At 45.6% G+C, this 22,027-nt stretch overlaps 1 protein-coding gene across 5 annotated transcripts in view; it reads left to right on the top strand.

Annotated features, from left to right (window-relative positions):
• hs3st1l1 (heparan sulfate (glucosamine) 3-O-sulfotransferase 1-like1) overlaps positions 1-22,027 on the top strand; it is a 78,421-nt gene that overhangs the window by 16,726 nt on the left and 39,668 nt on the right. For 2 of the 5 annotated variants that reach the window (XM_077217410.1, XM_077217409.1), the window contains exon 2: positions 16,024-16,137. The exons of 2 other annotated variants lie outside the window; for them this stretch is intronic. The gene's annotated coding sequence lies outside the window, so the exon portion shown is untranslated. The remainder of the gene's footprint in view (positions 1-16,023; positions 16,138-22,027) is intronic. One more of the 5 variants, XM_077217411.1, reaches the window with a different exon arrangement.

Genomic DNA, 22,027 nt, shown 5'->3' with positions numbered 1-22,027 from the left:
TAACTTTTTTTTCGAAGAATTCGCAGCCTCAGTCTCAGACATTTTCTCCAGTGCACATGTATAGGTGGAGTAGTCAAGTGGAAATAAGTTGCATATGCGCATTTGAGATCTGCTTTAAATTTTTTTCCAAAACCGTGGATAAGCAAATGTTCACGATATGATAATCGTACAAGTCAATATCGCGATAAACCGCCATACCGGTATACCGTTACAACCCTATTTGTAACGTGCAATTCAATCTTAGACATCACATCAGTGTCAAGGTTCAAATATTCAACTTTTAAAGATTCGGTTCTATTTTGTTGTGCTGTTTTCAACACAAGAACATATTATATGTGAACACCCTCTAGAAACTGTATCTGATCGGCTCAGACAAACTCTAAACCAGCTTACCCAGAGATTCCTAAATAATATTAGATGATTATTTGACTAGTTGTTCAAGCAAACATCTATTTGAATCCCCCGTTATTCTTTAGATGAGCCCTCAGTAGCTCCCCAGCTATAGAGACTGTTCTGGCAAGATTCTCTCAAAGTTATGGACAAACGTTCCCCCAGTAACGTTCATTTAAAGTTATCTGGTCTTTAATTATGTTCTCAAAACAGTGGCACATCGCCTGAAATATTTTAATTAGACGTTCATCCTTTTTTTTTTTTTTTTAAATGGAACTATTTGTTTTGGAATGTTCTGAGAACATTCATCAAAAGTAACTTTGTTTGAAAAATTATCAAACAAGGAAGAATCTTTTTAAAACATTTAAAAAACTGGACGTTTTGATTGTTCAGAGAACTTACCTTTTAATAACTTAATGGTAACGTTAAAACATATTTTTGTTAGCTGGTTAATAGTTATTTGTTGTTTTGGCCTTTTGTTAAAACTTGCTGTGATATATCTTCTTTTTTCTGTGATTTTAATGTTACTTACTCCAACTTAGATTGGCATAGGCATAACAGTGAGCGATGACCCCTTGACAAATGAAAGTTTCTGAACTTTAAAAGTTTACTTTATTCTTGATTTTGACATGTTTTTCAAGTATGCCCTGATTCTGCCTCTGTCCCCCGGAGTGGAATATATTAGGGTTTAATTTAGGACTTTAATTTAATTTAAATTTATTTCATTGAAATGAGAATCTTATTTTTTGTCCTTAGAGATTTTAAGATAATGAAGGAGGTTGCTTGTCTGGCGCTTTGACAGCGTGATGTGTAAAGGACACAAATATGATAGATATGAAATACCAACTGATGAAGGCCTCTGATAAAGGAGCCTCAAGCCTTTTATAAACATTGCCCTTATGAAATAATCGCTAGACACGCTGCAAATATCACCGGGTGGCGAAAGCATAAAACGCATATTAATGCATATATCTGAATGGGCAACCTTTCATGAGTCAGAGTGCATGTTTTTAGAAATTATTTCCTGCTTCATTTGCAGTCACGAATAGTGCGTCTAATGGTGATTCAGAGTAAACAACAGGTAAATCATCCACGTTGGTCAGATTAAGCCATTAGCTCACCGGCTGGAATGTTAAAGGTAGAGAAATGACTCATTTAATGTTTGATTACCAAATAATAGAGTGCCCTAAACAATGGCCGACGCTTTGCACCACATGCTAATTCACCTCGCGTTCCCGAGATCTTCACGGATAGGCTCTTAACACATGCAAACGTGAACAGTTTTTTATTAAAGCGTGCACAATACAGTGAAACATTCTTATTAAAATACTCTTCGTTCTCGAGATGCGTCTTCATTATACTCAAGCACGCTTCGTGCTGATAACGCTGCCTCATTTGCTCAAAAACCCCTCAATTTTCCCACACACCATAATGCAGAATCTTTCTTGCAGCCACTCGGATGACAAGAGCACACCGTCTTCCATGCGTTTGCTGGATTACAAAGGTTAATCATCAATTCGAGGCTTATAATGGCCAAATAGTAGCAAGACTGCTCGAACAGAATTGGAGCTGCTGGTAGATGGAACAGATATAATCGACCGGGCTGAGAACACCCAGTCCAGTGTAAATTGAAGTCCCTGTTGCATGATGATTAGAAGGTGTTTAATGGCTTAAACACATCTCTGTTGGATCATTGAAAATACACAGAGCAATCACGAGTCACTGGGCCGTATTGATCGCGTTTTGCTCAGACAGGAGGGACTCTAGTGAATTCTGTAGTAGCTTGGCAGAGAGAGAGAGAGAGATGCACAGGGGGACTGAAATTTAGATTCTTGGAGATGGTACCACTATTACTAATGAGATTATTCAGGTTTAGTTTAATGAACTGCATAAATGTTATCCTGTGCTTGCATTGTGTTATTTACTATTTTCTGGTGCTCTTAAGTGAGTTTCTTGTTGGTGGTGTTTGCTGTCAACACTATTCAGAACATAAGCCCTGACAACACCATAGCAACGTTCTAAACACCATACAGAATATCTAAGAGGTAAGCTCTGGCAGCACCATTCTAAACACCACTCAGCACATCTTAGAGATAAGCCCTGGCAACACCATAGCAACCACATAGCAACATTCTAAACACCACTCAGAACATCTTAGAGATAAGCCCTGGCAACACCATAGCAACCACATAGCAACATTCTAAACACCACTCAGAACATCTTAGAGATAAGCCCTGGCAACACCATAGCAACCACATAGCAAAACTCTAAACACCACTCAGAACATCTTAGAGATAAGCCCTGGCAAGACCATAGCAACCACATAGCAACATTCTAAACACCACTCAGAACATCTTAGAGATAAGCCCTGGCAACACCATAGCAACCACATAGCAAAACTCTAAACACCACTCAGAACATATTAGAGATAAGCCCTGGCAACACCATAGCAACCACATAGCAAAACTCTAAACACCACTCAGAACATATTAGAGATCAGCCCTGGCAAGACCATAGCAACCACATAGCAACATTCTAAACACCACTCAGAACATCTTAGAGATAAGCCCTGGCAACACCATAGCAACCACATAGCAACATTCTAAACACCACTCAGGACATCTTAGAGATAAGCCCTAGCAACACCATAGCAACCACATAGCAACATTCTAAACACTACTCAGGAGCATCTTAAAGGTAAACCCTGACAACACCATAGCAACATTCTAAACACCATTCATAATATCTAACAGGTAAGCTCTGGCAACACCATAGCAACATTTTAAACACCACTCAGGACAACTTAGAGATAAGCCCTGGCAACACCATAGCAACCACATAGCAACATTCTAAACACAACTTAGGAAACCTTAAAGATAAGCCTTAGCAACCACGTAGCAACATTCTAAACACCACTCTGAGCATCTTAGAGGTAATCCCTGACAACACCATAGCAAAACCATAGCAATGTTCTAAACACCATTCAAAATATCTAAGAGGTAAGCTCTGGCAACACCATAGCAACATTCTAAACACCACTCAGGACATCTTAGAGATAAGCCCTGGCAACACCATAGCAACCACATAGCAACATTATAATCACAACTCTGGACATCTTAGATATAAGCCCTTGCAACCGCATAGCAACATTCTAAACACCACTCAGGACATCTTAGAGATAAGCCCTAGCAACACCATAGCAACCACATAGCAACATTCTAAACACCACTCAGAACACCTTAGTAACTGAAAAGGTAAGCCCTGGCAACACCATTGAAACCACTTAAAAACTTTCTAAACAGAGGTAAGCCCTGGCAACACCATAGCAACCACATAGCAAAATTCTAAACACCACTCAGAACATCTTAGATATAAGCCCTGGCAATGCCATAGCAACACCCTAGCAACATGGCGGCAATGAACAGTATCACGATATATTCAGGAAGCTCTATTGAAAGGCTGGCTCAGACCAGTGTGAATTTCCATGTGGGTGATAATTCTGGTCAGTGATGATTGAGAGCACATGCTGGTCTCTCAGCAGGGAATGTGCTTTGCATTCATTTCATCCACTGTGACTCGCAGTGCATTCAGGGTTTACATTTGATCAGTAGGTGTGTTTTCTGTGAATCAAACCCATGACCCTGACATTAGTGCTGCGTTTTTATCTATGGATAACTTCCAGTCAGTGCTGTGCGTCTGCGAGTTCTGCTGCCTGTAAATCTGCCTGGTGTTTCAGCACAAACTGGCCAATGCAAGCGCTTACTCATGGAAATGTAGTGGTTTAATCTGACGGATGTGAGTGTCAGAGTTGGCATTATGAAGAGACCTCAGCTGGAGGCGGACGGTTGCGTTGCACATGAACACCTGTGTTCATTACATAAGAGTCTGAAGCGTTTCATCAAAAAGCCCGATGGAAGTGGATGCAGCTGTTTTTCCCGCCAGTCTTCCTTGACTGAGCCCAAGACCTCTTACAGTGATTTCCAGGCACATTTTCCACAGCGTCTCTCTCAGCAAGCCACTCGAGAAGAGCTTTTGAAGTGAGTATGTTCGTGGCACAGTGTGGCTTTCTAGATCATTCCAGTTCAGGTGAAGAAGAGCTTTGTTTCATGCCATGCTTTGTTGATCACAGCGATTGTCTTTTCCTCTGCTCTTTCCAGATGGTTTAGTCATTGTTTCTTCAGGATGTTACTAATAAAGCAAAGGTTTAGCAGGTTAATTAAGGATGTGCAAAAACCTGTACAACATTTCAAGGTTTTGCAAAATGGCATCTTTTGTTCTGAAAAATGTGTCAAAATTAAGTGAGTTTAAACAACTTATTTTGCCAGATATTTTTACATTTGTTTGTGTATATATATATATATATATATATATATATATATATATATATATATATATATATATACATGCATGCATACATATTACATATTTTATATACATAAACATCACAACAACTTTAAAAAAGACCATATATATATATATATATATATTGTTGAATTTGTCACATGGACTAAGCATATTTATTGAAAGGGAACAAATGCCTGTATATGATTTTTGTAAGTGTTACTCGACTGTAAAGCATGTTTTATTGGAATGTCCTGCTTTAAATATTAATCAGTCCTTATACACAAAGTACATGAATTAAGTTTTTTTTAAGTTTCTTTTAAACTTGAACATTAGAATTTTTATCAAATATCGTATTGTATAACTGTTATTATTATTGTTGTTGCTATTTGTATTTATTTTATATTTGTATTTTGTTTATGGAGATAATATTGTTAAATAATGTTAAATGTATACAATGAAGTGAAATATAATTGTTATTATGCTTATTTTAAATTCCATTGCTCTTGAGTTTGCCATAAATATAGCTTTTTGATGCAGATACGGCATTAAATGATAAATAAATAAACCAGAATCTGGTCTGTTGACCTCCGTCCATGCGTGTCTAATCGCTGTCGAGCATAATTTTGCACATCCCCGATCTTGACATCAGAACGTAATCAGAAAGCTGATCGATGTGTTTACATGCCTGTGTGTTTATGACCTTTCCCTGATAAAAGACACGCGTTTAAGGTGTCTACGTGACTTTGCACATTATCAGCTTTTTAGCATAATCTCATATACATCTATTCCATTCTAAACCTCTACTAAAGTGACTATATTGAAGTGATGCCGTAAGCAGTGGCATTTGGCACAATGAATCCATGTTGTGTGTGAAGTGCCTCAGTATAATGATGTTAGAACTGAGATGTGTGCGCTGGCCTATTTATCCTGTCAGAGTCTGACTGATGAAGTCTTTGGGCGGAACTGCTGCTTCTCCGAGTCTAATAGTTCAGAAAGTGAGTTGCTGTTGCAGAGGTTAAGGGTTTAATTCCATGGACGAGTGACCGGGAACCGGAGAAATACTGAGATCAAAATCACCTGCTCCATCACTGCCGGCCCTCCTGAAAAACGCTTAACTACAAAAAAATTTTAAAAAAAATGAGGGCTGTTTTTGGCACGTTTGCATGTAGCTTTGTTTTCCATCATTGTGAAATGTTTTCGCTGATTGATTAAAGGGACTATATATGTAAAAATGTTGCACGATTCTGGATAAATTGAGAATCACGATTTTTTTAGATTCAAACCGACTAACAAATGTTCTGACAAATGTTAATTGCTGCAGTCTATTTGAAATTAGTGCTGGGCAACGATTAATCACATCCAAAATAAAAGTTTGTGTTGACATTATATATGTGTGTGTGCACTGTGTATAATTATTTTGATATAAATACACACACGTGCATGTACATATTTAAGAAAAATCTGTTATTGATATATAAAATATTTATATATATTATACATTATGTGTAAATATATATATATATATATATATATATATATACATTATATACATGCAAATATTTCTTAAATATTGGCTTAAATATACAGTACACACATATATATTATGTTAACATAAACTTTTATTTTCGATGCGATTAATCGTTGCCCATCACTAAATAAAAATATTCTCAATTAATTATTTTTAAAAAAACTTTGAGTGAATGATTCAATTACTATTTTTTTCATTACTGGATAAATCAGCGGGTTTTTTAGTTTTTTAAATGAATCTCTTGAATGAATGATTCAGTGATTACATTTTTTAACGGTCTCTTGTCGCCACCTACTGGCGTAACGATGTAATCAATACAATCCTTATTTGAAGTGCCGTCCATGTTACTTTCAAAAGGTGATTTGCTCTATTATGATCGTTTCTGTAGACATCAGTGTTTATATCTGAACTATAAATTTTTATTCCATTTCTTCTGTGATCATGTGAATATATGTAACACAGAAATAATGATACTGTGTGGTTGAAAAGCTGTTACGCAAATTGGTCGTTCAACCACGTTGGTTAATGATGTGGAGTAATAACGTCTCGGTAACGTATGTAACCCTCGTTCCCTGAGTACAGGGAACGGAGACGTGTCGTCGGGGGAGTTCCCTGACGAATTGGGATCACGCTAGGGAGACCAATTGCCTTCGAGTGAATTAAAACGAGCCAATGAAAATTGGCATGCAAGATTTGCATTCCGCGACCCGCCTACCAGCGCGGGTATAAAAGGCGGAAGTAAACATTGCGCAATGCTTTTCGCTGAGGAGCCGAACGGTGTCCAGTCCTCCGCGAAGGTACAGCGACATGGCGAAGGGACGACACGTCTCCGTTCCCTGTACTCAGGGAACGAGGGTTACATACGTAACCGAGACGTTCCCTTTCGTCCTGGGAACTCCGACGTGTCGTCGGGGGAGTTCCCTGACGAATTGGGATCCCTAATAAAGCGCCATGGTGCTGGCCCCTTCCAGCGCCCGGCTAAGCTACCCTGCAGCAGTTTCTTGAAATAAGTTGCGGGAGCTAGCACGGGAACCACACTGCTGTTCCGCAAGACCCGCACAGTGGACATTGGATAACACTGGGAAAGCGTTCCCCAAGAGAGGGGGAAAGCTGCAGAAGGCCCAGCCTGACTGACCAGGAATACACATATGTACTAGCCCAATGGGGTAGTGAAACATATGGCAGTCCCTGAGGTGGTCCCAATCCAAGGGAAATGGGAGCGCACTCAACAGGGATGACGAACGAGTCCGTCAAGGGGAAGACACGGCTAAACTGCACGTGGCATGATGGTTCACAGTAGAGATCACTGGAGCACCCAGTCTACTAACAACTCCTCACTAGAGGTAGCAGACCTGGCGCCGGGCGGTCCGCCACGCCCAGCACCGGAGGGGTGAAGGAGGAACTCACGAGGCTCACCAACGTAGGGCGCCATACGGAGCAAGAAAGCACGTATCCGCTGTTCGAGGCGGAGTGGCGTAGCAAGCCGACACAACTTATTCCCTCGACCCACTGGCCGTAGGCAGAACTCGGGAGGAAACAGGTTCCACACGAAGGCTATAGAACCTAGCGAACGTGTTCGGTGTCGCCCAGCCCGCAGCTCTACAGATGTCTGTCAGCGAGGCGCCTTGAGCCAAAGCCCAGGAAGCGGCAGCACCTCTAGAGGAGTGAGCGCGCAACCTGGGAGGACAAGGCTCACCCAGAGACTCATATGCACGGGTGATCGCATCCACTAACCAGTGGGCTAACCTCTGCTTGGAGACGGCCTTCCCCTTCTGCCGGCCTCCGTAACAGACAAAGAGCTGATCTGAGGTTCTGAAGCTTTGCGTTCTGTCAATATAAACCCGCAGGGCGCGGACAGGACAGAGAAAAGCTAGGGCTGGGTCTGCCTCCTCCTGGGGCAGCGCTTGCAGGTTCACTACCTGGTCCACGAAGGGAGTGGTAGGAACCTTGGGCACATATCCGAGCCGGGGTCTCAACACAACGTGAGAAAGGCCTGGCCCGAACTCTAGGCACGATTCGTCGACCGAAAAAGCCTGCAGATCCCCGACCCTCTTGAAAGAGGCCAATGCCAACAGGAGCGCTGTCTTAATGGACAGGCTATTAAGCTCTACCGTCAGCAAAGGCTCAAAGGGAGGACTTTGAAGAGCTCTAAGTACCAGAGCAAGGTCCCAAGAGGGTACCGAGTGCAAAACACGAGGTGGATTTAACCTCCTGGCACCCTTAAGGAATCTGATGACCAGGTCGTGCTTCCCCAAGGACTTACCTTCCAGTGCATCGTGATGCGCGGCTATTGCGGCGACATACACTTTGAGGGTGGAGGGAGACAGCCTTCGCTCCAACCCATCTTGCAGGAAGGAAAGCACGACTCCGATCGGGCAAGTTCGGGGGTCCTCCTGACGGGAGAAACACCAATCGACGAACAGGTTCCACTTCAACGCATAGAGGCGCCTCGTAGAGGGGGCTCTAGCGGAAGTGATGGTGTCTACCACTGCCTGTGGCAGACCACCTAGAACCTCCGCGTCCCGTCCAGGGACCAGACATGGAGTTTCCAGAGGTCTGGACGCGGGTGCCATAGAGTGCCCCGTCTCTGAGAAAGAAGGTCCTTCCTCAGAGGAATCGGCCAAGGAGGGGCTGTCGCGAGGAGCATGAATTCGGTGAACCAAGTCCTGGTGGGCCAATACGGCGCCACAAGAAGGACCTGCTGCTCGTCCTCCCTGACCTTGCACAGAGTCTGTGCAAGAAGGCTCACTGGGGGAAACGCATACTTGCGCAGGTCCCGGGGCCAGCTGTGAGCCAGGGCGTCCGTGCCGAGGGTCCCCTCGGACAGGGAATAAAACCACTGGCAATGGGTCGTGTCCGGAGAGGCAAACAGGTCTACCTGTGCGACTCCGAAGACACTCCAAATCAGCTGGACCGACTGGGGATGGAGTCGCCATTCTCCTGGCAGGAGAGGCAGCCGTGAGAGCTCGTCTGCCACACGGTTGAGCTCCCCTGGAATGTGAATGGCACGAAGCGACCTCAGATGCTTCTGACTCCATAGGAGGAGGTGGGAGGCGAGTCGCGACATACGACAGGAGCGTAGACCACCTTGATGGTTGATGTACGCAACGGTCGCAGTGCTGTCCATACGGACCAGTACGTGCTTGTGTCTGAGAACCCCTTTGAGGCGACGCAAGGCTAAGCGTACTGCTTGCAACTCTAGGCAGTTGATATGCCAATGCAGTTGAGGCCCCGTCCACAGACCTGAAACTGCATGCCCGTTGTACGTGGCCCCCCATCCGGTGGCAGAGGCATCTGTGAAAACCACAGCATGCCTGGAAACCTGGACTAAGGGCACTCCGGCCCGTAGAAACGCAGGATCCGACCACGGGGAGAAGGTTTGGCGACAGTGCGGGGTCACTTTGACCCGGAACGTGCCGCTGTGCCACGCCCACCTCGGGACTCGATCGTGAAGCCAGCGCTGAAGCGGTCTCATATGTAACAGGCCGAGCGGCGTTACTGCGGCTGCGGCTGCCATATGCCCCAGGAGCCTCTGAAATTGTTTCAGTGGAACCGCTGTCCTGCCTCGAAAAGACCTGAGGCAGGTGAGCACTGACTGGACGCGTTCCTCCGTGAGGCGCGCAGTCCGGGCGACCGAGTCCAGCTCCATACCGAGATAAGAGATCCTCTGCACGGGGCAGAGTTTGCTCTTGTCCCAGTTGACCTGAAGCCCCAACCGGCTGAGGTGCCGAAGCACCATGTCCCTGTGATCGCACAACACATCTCGCGAGTGAGCTAAAATGAGCCAGTCGTCGAGGTAGTTGAGGATGCGAACGCCTTGTTCTCTCATGGGAACAAAGGCCGCCTCCGCGACTTTCGTGAAGACGCGGGGTGACAGGGCCAGCCCGAAGGGTAGGACTTTGTACTGATACGCCCGACCCTCGAAAGCAAACCGAAGAAACGGTCTGTGTCGAAGGAGAATCGAGACGTGAAAGTACGCGTCCTTCAGGTCGATCGCTGCAAACCAATCCTGGGGACGGATGCATTCGAAAATGCGCTTCTGCGTGAGCATCTTGAACGGGAGTTTGTGCAGGGCCCGATTCAAGACCCGCAGGTCCAGGATTGGCCGTAACCCACCGCCTTTCTTGGGTACAATGAAGTAGGGGCTGTAAAACCCGGACCTCATCTCGGCAGGAGGGACCGGCTCGATCGCGTCCTTCGCCAGCAGGACATCGATCTCTTTCCGCAAGACAGGGGCGTCCACCGACCGCACACGGGTAAAGTGGACGCCCCTGAACTTGGGAGGCCGGCATGCAAACTGAATTGCATAGCCGAACCGGATGGTGCGGATGAGCCATCGGGACGGACCCGGAAGCGCTTCTAGCCAGGCTTCCAGATACCGTCCCAATGAACCCACCCGAACCACCGGCGTACCTGCGGAGGGGCAGCGAGGTGGAAGACAGGGACCCGGCTCTGGTGGCGTTGTAGCGACCGAGAGCGGGGGTCTGGGTGCGCCTGACACCAACCTGCTTCCACCGAGGGGCAGACGGCAGAGAAGGCTCGTGGGCGTTCTGCTGCGGACTGCCCGGTGGCGAGGGGAGGGGGAGAGACGAGGAACGAGGCCCTGACTCCTCGTATGCTGGTCTCTGCGCCTCCGGGCCCAGCTGCAGACCGGAGCGACGCAGCTGAGGCTGCGTCACTGCTATCTGCAAGCTGGGGAGAGGGGAACGGGAGTGGTGCAGCTCGGGGGCGGCACGCACTGCCATTCTGACCCTCTCGGGCGGAGGAAACTGGTCTTATTATACTGCCAGTCTCGACCGTGAGGGGAAACGAGGGACGAGGCCCGGGGGCATCGAGTCCTGGTTTCCCCTCACCCAGCGAGAGACGAGAGTGACAAGGCCGTAGCCCTCACTGCCATCTGAGCGCTGGGGCCCGTGAACGACTCAGAGGAAATGGACTGCTCAAACTTTGGGTACCGCTGATTACTGGATAACCAGCGGCGGAACAGAAACTAAATTCTCCACCCGGCCCTCCCCCGGGGGAAGGAGTGGTGATGACACGCACTCCCAAAGAGCAGATCGTCACATACTCTGGGTCGCTCCTCTCAGGGTTGCTTCCCTTCCCTTGGGAAAAACAAACTCCGAGCGGGCTGGTTTTGAGGTGCTTCTGGACCACCAGTGTGGACATCGTCTAACCGAGGGCCAGCGCTGTGACTAATCACGGTCAGTCACTAAGCACAGCTCAACCCCGAGTTAGAACTACGCACGTGCAGTGGTAGTGAGAGAGGAAAAACTTCTGCAGATTTAGGCATGTTTGGCTTGCCATATTGGCACCAAAACGCTTCCATACTGCCAAAATTCTTCACACACATCCAGGCGCTTTAGAACAGCCCAGGAAAGTGTGGCTGTTAAGTCTGAATCTTCAGCATGAGAACACGACATTATAGTAGGAACTCAGCATCATTTTCAGAGTATAACAGCCCTCTCTCCGATGTAGCGATCGACATCTGTCCTCCCTGGGGCCCCGAATGAAATGCTTGGTCCCTCATGAGAAGGACCAGAATCCCATCCGAAAGCCTCGACGGCACACGGCACGCTGAGCGGCTCAAGCCTTTACGAGAAAGGGGAGACGAGCAGCACGCCGACGTGGTCATGCACTCCTGAGAGAACATGAACCACCCACGAACGCAGTCTCAACACACTGATTAGGCATGTGAAACAGTGATCGTGGCCGTCAACCAGGCATGCAAGATAGTGAACGTGGCCATCGCTTCGATGACACACGGCACGCTGGGCGCTCAAGCCTTCAGGCAAGGCGAACAACGTGCCGACGTGGTCATGATCTCATAAGAAAGCATAAACCACCCACGAACACAGTCTCAGCATGTTTGCGATGCGCTAGAGGAGTGAGTGGTTCGTGCTCACTGAAACCCTCAGATCACCAATGTTATTCACCAAAGTAGCCCTCCTCTGGTGCACCAGAAGAGAAACTAGATCGGGAATAAGCAAAGGGACTCACCTCATAGAGGCACGCGAGTCTTGATCTTGACCACGCATCTTGAGCGCCGAATGACGCGCGCTGGGTTGCCGTGACAACCCGCGCTGTCAGCCGGCGCTCGACGGCACACGGCACGCTGAGCGGCTCAAGCCTTTACGAGAAAGGGGAGACGAACAACGTGCCGACGTGGTCATGCACCCCTGAGAGAACATGAACCACCCACGAACGTAGTCTCACACACGGATTAGGCATGTGAAACAATGAACGTGGCCGTCAAATAAGGACAGGGAACGATCGCATCCAGAAACACACGAGTGAAACGTCATCCTGAAAAGGACGCGATCTTCACTCGTGTTGCTCTTTCAGGAAGAAAGTACTCTCTCTATCGTGCTGAAGCACACAGGGACCCAACGCGGCAACACAGCGGGGAAACTGCAAGCCCGCTGTGCGCACTCAACCGTTTACCAGCTGTGAAAACAGCTTTTGAATTAACAGCATATAGACGCAGCCGGCAGACAGGAACCGCGCGGTCGCTGAAACGCCATCTCACCAACACAGAGAGATCCCCTCCCGAAACAGCAGACTCGTAGCAGTAAGAAAAATACAATCTTAAAGCTCACTCACTCAGAGAGGACACAATCGGTCGGCTCCGAAGCTAAAAGCATTGCGCAATGTTTACTTCCGCCTTTTATACCCGCGCTGGTAGGCGGGTCGCGGAATGCAAATCTTGCATGCCAATTTTCATTGGCTCGTTTTAATTCACTCGAAGGCAATTGGTCTCCCTAGCGTGATCCCAATTCGTCAGGGAACTCCCCCGACGACACGTCGGAGTTCCCAGGACGAAAGGGAACTTCTGTTTGAGATCGAGTTAATGTTAGATGTTTTGCTATAGGCTAAATTATGGATATGGTTATTCTGCTTTATTTTCAGATTCAATCATAGTCTCGTTCTTACGCACTAGAGCACGATCGCACATGCGCACTCTTCAAAAACAACACTTTAAATCTATTGACAAACATAAAAGGTAAATAATAAAAGGCGTAAAAGACATTTGTATATATTCATAATAAAAGATACAGATTGTACTGATTGTCACAGCTTGCTTATTTTGCTCAAGATAAGGATTTATTAAGTCCACATGTCATGCAAACAAGAAACTCTGCTTTTAACCACAGGCTGTCGTTCCAAACACAACTTTGTGATGCTTTTTGCAAACGTTTGTTTGAACCAGAATGTGATTCGGTCAGTTTTAATAGATACAGACGAATCGCTGTCGTTTAGGAAAGAGATCGCATGGCTGTTTAAATCGAGATTGTGATCTTTTATTGATTAATCGTGCGGCTCTAATATGTGTGAACAGCTTGTAATGAAACATAAAAAACTAGGCTTCCTTGGTTTCCCATGAAAGCCTGTAGACTTATTATTGTCAAGTCACCTTTATTTCTATAGTGCTTTTTACAATACAGATTGTTTCAAAGCAGCTTTACAGAGATAATAGGAAAATAATGCAAAAAAAAAAGTGTTTCCAGGAGAAAATAGTGTCACAGTCCGTTTTAAGAAAGTTCAGTGATGGTTAATTTTTGTTGTAAAAATTAAAAAAAGGTTATTAATTTAGCTCATTTATAGCCTGTACATATAGCCACTCTGGAGAAAACCGTGATGTCATCGTCCAGCTCAGTTCAGTTCTCATACATTGGTGTCAATACAGCAGATCAATAATATTGTTGAATATTAAATTAAATGTCCCCAACTAAGCAAGCCAAAAGCCAATAGTGACAAAGGTGAAGAAAGGACGTTTTTTTCAGGAAAATCAAAAGGATGTGACTTTTATTTGTGCTCCCGAAAAACTCTCTCCATTCAATGACATAATATCATAAAATTATGAATTAATATATTTCAACATCATCATAATATTTTTGTTCTGACTGTTATCCATTCTATAATTAATCATTGCATTATTGTATTTCTACTGGAATAATAATTCTTACAGTAATGATAATTTTGCATGAAAATGTTTTTAAGATGTCGAAGAAAAGATTCTAGCCTAATTTTCTTTATGAAACTATAATGGCTGCAGTTCACTCAACGGCCACCGGTGTCGCTAATAACAAGGCCTTTTAAAGTTGACGTTTCCAAATAATGGTAAAATAATTAGGCCTTAAGGGGTCTTTTGTTGAATTAGATGATCGCATGCACTCTGCTATATGTCTATGTGATGTCTATGTTGTTAAGATGTTGATTTTGATTCTTCAGCCTCGAAAGAGAAATGAAATCTCTCAGTCCAGTCCTGAATCCTAATCGGTCAGCGCTGTCATTTTTATGTACCTATTGTTCCCGTAGAGCAAAGCAAATAACAGAAGTCCAGTCTGTTCTCAGATTCGCTGTCGATTATTGCTAATGGGTTTGTGTTCTCAGTGTCTCTCTGTACTTCTCCAGCTCGACCTTAAAACATCGGTGTCTTTACAGTTATAGCTCCTCTTTGTAGGATAAAGGTTAGTCTTTCCTTTGTGCCGCAGTGCTTTTACTGTATATCAGACTTAAATGTCAGAATCATACTTGGGGCTTTCTCTGGAAATGGTTCTGTTTGTGTGTCTTAAAGGATTAGTTCAAAATTCACTGATAATTTACTCTCCCCCACGAAGATGTTCATGTCTTTCTTTCTTCAGTGGAAAAGAAATGAAGGTTTTTGAGGAAAACATTGCAGGATTTTCTCCATATAGTGACGTCAATGGAGTCCAACGGGTCGAAGGTCCAAATGTGAGTTTCAGTGCAGCTTCAAAGTCTCGACGCGATCCAGCCGAGGAATAAGAGTCTGATCTAGACAAACCAGTAGACATTTATAACACAATAAACATTTATATACTTTTAACCACTAATGCTCTTCTTGCTCTCGCTGTGAAGTGCAAATCTAGAGCGAACGTGCAAAAACTACGTCAAACGCCATTTACAAAAAAATTAAAGGCAAACAACGATGTCGGACGATTTATAAGTTAGAGGAGAAAATGAGATTAAGTTTTTCATCCTTCCCTACATTTTTCTGCCTACGCTACGCGTGACCTTTCCGACGTAATTACGCAATGCGTAAATTTGTGGATGTGCAAGATGAACATTAGTGGTTAAAAGTATATAAATGTTTATTGTGTTATAAATGTGCGCTGGTTTGTCTAGATCAGACTCTTATTCCTCGGCTGGATCGTGTCGAGACTTTGAAGCTGCACTGAAACTCACATTTGGACCTTCGACCCGTTGGACTCCATTGAAGTCGCTATATGGAGAAAATCCTGCAATGTTTTCCTCAAAAACCTTCATTTCTTTTCCACTGAAGAAAGAAAGACATGAGCATCTCGGATGAGTAAAAGATCAGGAAATTTTAATTCAGAAGTGAACTACTGATTTAACACATGGAGGAAAAAGCAAGCGTGTGAATATAATAATTTATTAGTCATTTCTGGTGCTGTTTAAATAAAAAAAACGCATGTTCTGTATTAGGTTATGATATGACACCAATAATTCACCTCTGGATTAGAGTCGCACACTACTTTTAAAGGTCATCACTGAGAATAGAAAAACAAATGAGTGTGTCTGAAGACGTTTTTAAAGGAAGGAGCGATGAGCAAAGCTAAATGTCATCATGTTTAAGTTCATCATCTCGAACCCAAGGGCTTCTACACAACAACACAATGAGTCACTCCACATCTGAAGTGGTCCACGATAACAAGAGGTTGTTTGTCTATAATACCGCTACTGTCAGTTTGATAGAAAGTGTCATTGTGGTGTATTCACAGCAGATGTCTGGCTTCAAACGGGTCCTCTCGGCAGCAATCAGCGAAGACCCAGAAACCAGCGCCGCTAATTTGCGACAGCTGAGTCGGGATGATTACGCTATTTGGGTTTTGGAGGTCAGTCTATTCAATCACAGACCACAACTTCCCTCCATCGCTGAAAAGTGAGGAATTAATGAGCACTTCTTCCCTCTGTTCAGTGTGTGTGTGTGTGTGTGCAGCTAGTGGACGCATCAGTGATTGGTAAGACTCATGCTATGTCCTGACTGGTGATTTTCATGATTTGGGATTAAAATCAGACTTTTAAAGGAATGTTCCGGGTTCAAAATTACTTAAAACAAATGTAATGTAAAACCAACTGTGAAATGCTGTTCAATGCATAAATGTTTTTTTTTCCCTTCCTCTCTCTCTCTCGTCTGTAAAAACAAACAAAGATCATGTTTACAGTAATGCACTTACAATGGAGGTTTTGAAAGTACAGACTTGAGTTGTTTTAGTATTTTTTTATGCACTATTATAGTATTAATTCATATCTTTAACTAGGTTTCATTTAAATTTAAGTTTTAGGAAAAACAAAATTACTTTTTTTGGCCAAAGATAATGAACCATTTTTTCCCCCAAGTAATTGCTGTTTTCCAAATAAATATATTATTTATAGCTTTATATATATATATATATATATATATATATATATACTTTATTATAAAAAATGTGTTTAATAATTACAAATATTAAATATAGGCCTACAATATAAAAATATTATATAATAAATAGTTTTACTCATTTATTTTAAGTTCCCTTTCAAGGGAACTCGAGCTGTGTTGAGACGCGGTGGGAACGCTCTGCGTGATTGCGTCGTGAAGCACGTGTATAATCAGTCCAATGGAAGAGCGAGACGTCATAGGCGGTGACGTCATAGACCAGGAAGCTATAAAGCACACCAGAAAACAGACCGCGACAGCTTCTGTTGCCTTCAGCAAGCGATCTGTGTATTCTGTCCTTGTCATATTTATTGTTGTCTGTCAAGTTGCAATATATATATATATATATTATGGCAAAAGAGAGCAAGCAGCTTTTGTGTTGTTCCCTGCCCACGTTATATCACGGGTGGGGACACACACATCAGCTTTTTGTTACTATTTGGGAGTGGAGCATGCCACAGTCAGTTCTCGAGGGGGCTGACTGTGAGCATTGCGAGAAGCTGTCCGTGAGGACGCTCCGCTCCCGCCGGGCGTTCTTCGAGGAGGACGGTTCGGTTCGCGCTCCCCGCGCGGGTCCCGCTGTTGCCGATGCACGGCGGCGACTCGCATTTTGGGGTTCGCAAACGGATCTGACAGCGGGGGTTGGGACGGGCTCCGCCCTATCTCAGCTTTCACCTGCCAGATCCAGTGCTGGCGATTTCCAGTTCCGAGGAATTGGTATCGTTAGTGTTTTGTTTAGAAAAAGAGAACAAAACAAATAAAGATATTAAAAAAAGGCAGATGTTTGAGTTTTCAATAAATGAATAAATAAGTCAGCTCATAACTCTGTTGAATAAAGAGGAGCTTTAAAAGGAGGTTTATCTAGTGCTGTTGCTAGTTAAATATTTTCTGGCCAGCTGAGCTTTATGAGAGTGAAAATAAGGAGTTTATTAGATGAAATATATCTAAAAACAGAAAAACTCTGTATCTCAGCCTCCTCGTCGGGGACTGCCGTTTTTCCCTATCTCCACACCACACTGAGGTGTCAAGATCGCGGAATAAGTCGGTTTCTATTTTATGTGTTTAATGCCCTACGTCTAACTATAGTAATGCTATAGGTATTAAGTATCATGGTATAACAGTGCCTCGGGTTAAAGAGACGCTTGCTAGCTTTCTCTCTCCCGAGTCGGCGTCATAATTTTTAACCCCGACGTTACCCACCAGCCATCTAAATAAAAATTTTTATTAGGCAACGCTGGTGGGTAAATTATAAAGACATGGATGAATGTGAGGTTGTCAGCACTGACGCTATTCGAGAATTGCGTCGTGCAAAAACAGATAAACTATACTGGGGAGGGACGGTTTCGAGAAATCGTTTCTCCTCTGCGTCCTCTGGGTGGCGACTCTCTGAGGAGGGTCACACACGGCCAGTTCGGTTGTTTTCCTGCTGGTGGCCACGGACTGATATATATATTTATACGTTTTTCTGATTTAAAAGTAAAGAAAAATAAGATAAAATTATGTCTGTTCTTCTGGATGCTCCGCTTTCAAAAAACTAAGAATAAACCGTTCAGCGGCGTTCCAGAGGTTTCTTCTTCACCAATCTATGTTCCTGAGACTGCTGTGCGGAGCAGTCTCAGTCTACTAAGCTCCTCGCAGCACAGCGAGCATCGCCATTTGGGCTCCTCCACAATCAAAGGGGACTTGGGTGGCGGTAGCAGTCTAGCCAGTTAGAGATATGCAAGATCTGAGGACTATTTTATCTCTAAAAAAGCTTGGACAATAGGAAGCCCTGATGCCGAGGCTATCAGGCTTCTAAAGGGTGGTCCCCTCCGGGGTAGGGATGGTTCGGAAAATCGTTTCTCCTCGGCGCCCTCTGGGGTGCGACTCTCTGAGGAGGGTCGCAGCGCTGCCAGTTCGGTTTTCCTGCCGGTTCGCCGTTCAGGACACCAAGGTGTCAGTGTCCCCAAACGATCCTCCGAGGGGGGTCGTAGAGCAGTCAGTTCGGTTTCCCTGCCGGTTCGCCGTTTCAGGGTGCCGAGGTGCCTGCTTTTTCCAATGATCCTCCGAGGAGGGCCATTGGAACTAAGTTATTTAAAGGGAGGCAAGATCTGAGGACTGTCATCTCTAATAAAGCTTCTGAGGGCTCCTTCGGGGCAGGGACGGTTTTGAGAAATCGTTTCTCCTCGGCGCCCTCTGGGGTGCGACTCTCTGAGGAGGGTCGCAGCGCTGCCAGTTCGGTTGTTCCCTGCCGGTTCGCCGTTCAGGGCACCGAGGTGTCAGCGTCCCCATACGATCCTCCGAGGAGGGTCGTAGAACGGTCAGTTCGGTTGTTCCCTGCCGGTTCGCCGCTTCAGGGCACCGTACTGACTGTTCAACCAAATCCAGAGGCCAGTCTTGAGAGACTTGTTCCCCTAGTAGAGTTTCTGGCAGCGTGGAAACTACTGCCACATATTTCTCGGTGGGTCCTGCACACTATAGAAAAGGGTTCAGAATTCGGTTCTTGTCCGCCCAGATTTCTAGGGGTCCTCCCCACTGTGGTGGACCCCGAGCAGGCTTTGGTTATGGAGCAGGAAGTACTGACACTTCTGCAAAAGGAGCTGTAGAAGGGGTTCCTCCTCCCGGCAGACAGTCAGGGTTTTACTGCCATTACTTCATTGTTCCGAAAGAGGATGAGGGGTTGCGTCCTACTCTAGACCTGCGTCAATTAAACAGCATATTATGCTTACGCTAAATTTGATTGTGTCACAGATTCAGTCCGAGGACTGGTTTGTCACAATAGACTTAAAGGACGCTTACTTATCTATCCATCCTCATCACAGGAGGTTCCTGAGGTTTGCTTTCAGGGGCGAAGCATACCAGTATCGGGTTCTTCCATTCGGCCTAGGTTATCACCCCACACCTTTTACAATATGCGTGGATGCAGCTCTGGCTCCTCTGAGATTCCAGGGCATTCGCGTATTAAATTATATCGACGATTGGTTGATTTTTAGCTCAGTCCGAGCTTTTGGCAGTTCAACATCGAGATGTCGTTCTGTCCCACATAAGGAGGTTGGGGTTGCGGCTCAACACCAAAAAGAGTGTACTCCTCCCAGCTCAGAGGACCACTTTCTAGGTGTATTATGGGATTCGACAACAATGCAAGCACGTCTGTCTCCTGCACGTATTTCTGCGATTCTCACAGCCGTAAAGAATGTAAAACTAGGTCAGTCACTCACTGCAAACAGTCTCTGAGACTGTTGGGGCTCATGGTAGTTGCGTCTAACGTAGTTACTTTTGGCCTTCTGTACATGAGACCCCTGCAGTGGTGGCTCGGGACCAAGGGGTTTTCTCCGAGGGGAAATCCGTTTTCGCATGATCAAGGTCACGCGGCTATGCCTTCGTGCCTCGGTCATGTGGAAGAAGCCTTGGTTCCTCGCCCAGGGCCCAGTGCTGGGTGCTTCTTGTCGACGCGTCACGCTATCGACGGATGCTTCCCTCACAGGATGGGGGGCGGTCATGAGTGGCCGCTCGGTTAACGGTCTTTGGCTGGGGCTCATGGCAGTTGCGTCCAACGTAGTTACTTTTGGCCCTCTGTACATGAGACCCCTGCAGTGGTGGCTCGGGACCAAGGGGTTTTCTCCGAGGGGAAATCCGTTTTCGCATGATCAAGGTCACGCGGCTATGCCTTCGTGCCTCGGTCATGTGGAAGAACCTTGGTTCCTCGCCCAGGCCCAGTGTTGGGGGCTTCTTGTCGACGCATAATGCTATCGACGGATGTTTCCCTCACAAGTCGGGGGCAATCATGATTGGTTGGTCGGCGAAGGGTCCGGACAACACACTGATGGTCTCGTATATCAGAGCAGATATCCTGTTGAGGCAGGGGCTGTGGCCCGGGGAATGGAGACTTCACCCCGAGGTGGTGGAGCTTCTTAGGGAGAACTTCGGTCAAACTACAAGTCGACCTTTCGCATCGCTTGTACAATGCATTGGCCTTGTGTTTCTCCCTCACGCATCCAGCTCCGCTTGGACTGGATGTAATGTAATAGGTGTGGTTGCCACTACACCTATACGCTTTTCCCGATATCTTTGCTCCTGGGAGCTCTGGAGTTGTGGATACTGTGGGCTCGGCCTCTGAGGGGGCCCAGCTCATAGATTCAGGTTTCTCGACCGAGGTCGTGGAGACCATACTCCAGTCTAGAGCTCCCTCCACGAGAAGACTAATATGCTGTTCTCTGCCTGGTGCAGAGAACGCCTTCTGAATCTCGTTTCTGCCCTTTTTGGTACAGTACTTGATTTCTGTAATGAATGTTTCTTTGCTGGGCTATCTCTGAGGAGAGATCCCTAATTTCGTCTTCTCCGTGGTACATGAGGCTGAGGCCTGCACGTACTTGGATTTGCACCTGGTTGGTGGTAGTATTTCTTCACCCCAGATCGGGTTGTATTTCTAGGTCCCTACTAAATGTGCGGTCATTTGTGCTCCAGGCCTTCTGTCCTCCACCTTTAATACCCCAGATCAGGAAAATCTTAAATCTGTTATGCCCTGTCCGGGCTTTGGATGCTTAGGTCCACAGAGCTGCTCAGTGGCGTTTATCAGAACAATTATTTGTCTGCTTCGGGTAACCTAAGATAGGTTGCCCTGCATCTAAACAGATAATGAGCAAGTGGGTACTTGAGGCTATCTCACTTGCTTATGAAGCGGCCGGACAGCGTTCACCTGTGGCTGTTCAGGCCCATTCTACTAGGAGTATGGCTGCATCTAGGCTTTAATTTCGGGTGTTTCCCTTCAGGATATTTGTAATGCGGCAGGCTGGTCCTCACCTCATACATTTGACAGATTTTATGACCTACACCTCTCCACTCCCGGGGCTAGGTTGCTTGCTTCTAGTGTGCGCAAGGACTTCACACAGAACGGGCATTTGTCTTATGGCGTAGTGGGTATGGGGTTCCCACCGCGTCTCAACGCAGCTCGAGTTCCCTTGAAAGGGAACGTCTCAGGTTACGTATGTAACCCTGGTTCCCTGAGAGGGAACGAGACGCTGCGTTCTCCCGCCATACTTCCTGCATGCCCTGATCGACTTGCTTCAGGCTTTTTCAGAAGCTGTCGCGGTCTATTTTCTGGTGTGCTTTATAGCTTCCTGGTCTATGACGTCACCGCCTATGACGTCTCGCTCTTCCATTGGACTGATTATACACGTGCTTCACGACGCAATCACGCAGAGCGTTCCCACCGCGTCTCAACGCAGCGTCTCGTTCCCTCTCAGGGAACCAGGGTTACATACGTAACCTGAGACGTTTTATATAAGATATATATTCGATATCTTATCTTAATGATATAATGTATCTTA

This window comes from Siphateles boraxobius, unplaced genomic scaffold, assembly GCF_051911475.1.
Source record: "Siphateles boraxobius isolate OS27281-9 unplaced genomic scaffold, OSU_SipBor_1 73, whole genome shotgun sequence".
Classification (NCBI taxonomy): Eukaryota; Metazoa; Chordata; class Actinopteri; order Cypriniformes; family Leuciscidae; genus Siphateles; species Siphateles boraxobius.
The sequence above is the reverse complement of the archived record's forward strand: the minus strand, read 5'-3'. Positions and strand labels throughout refer to the sequence as shown.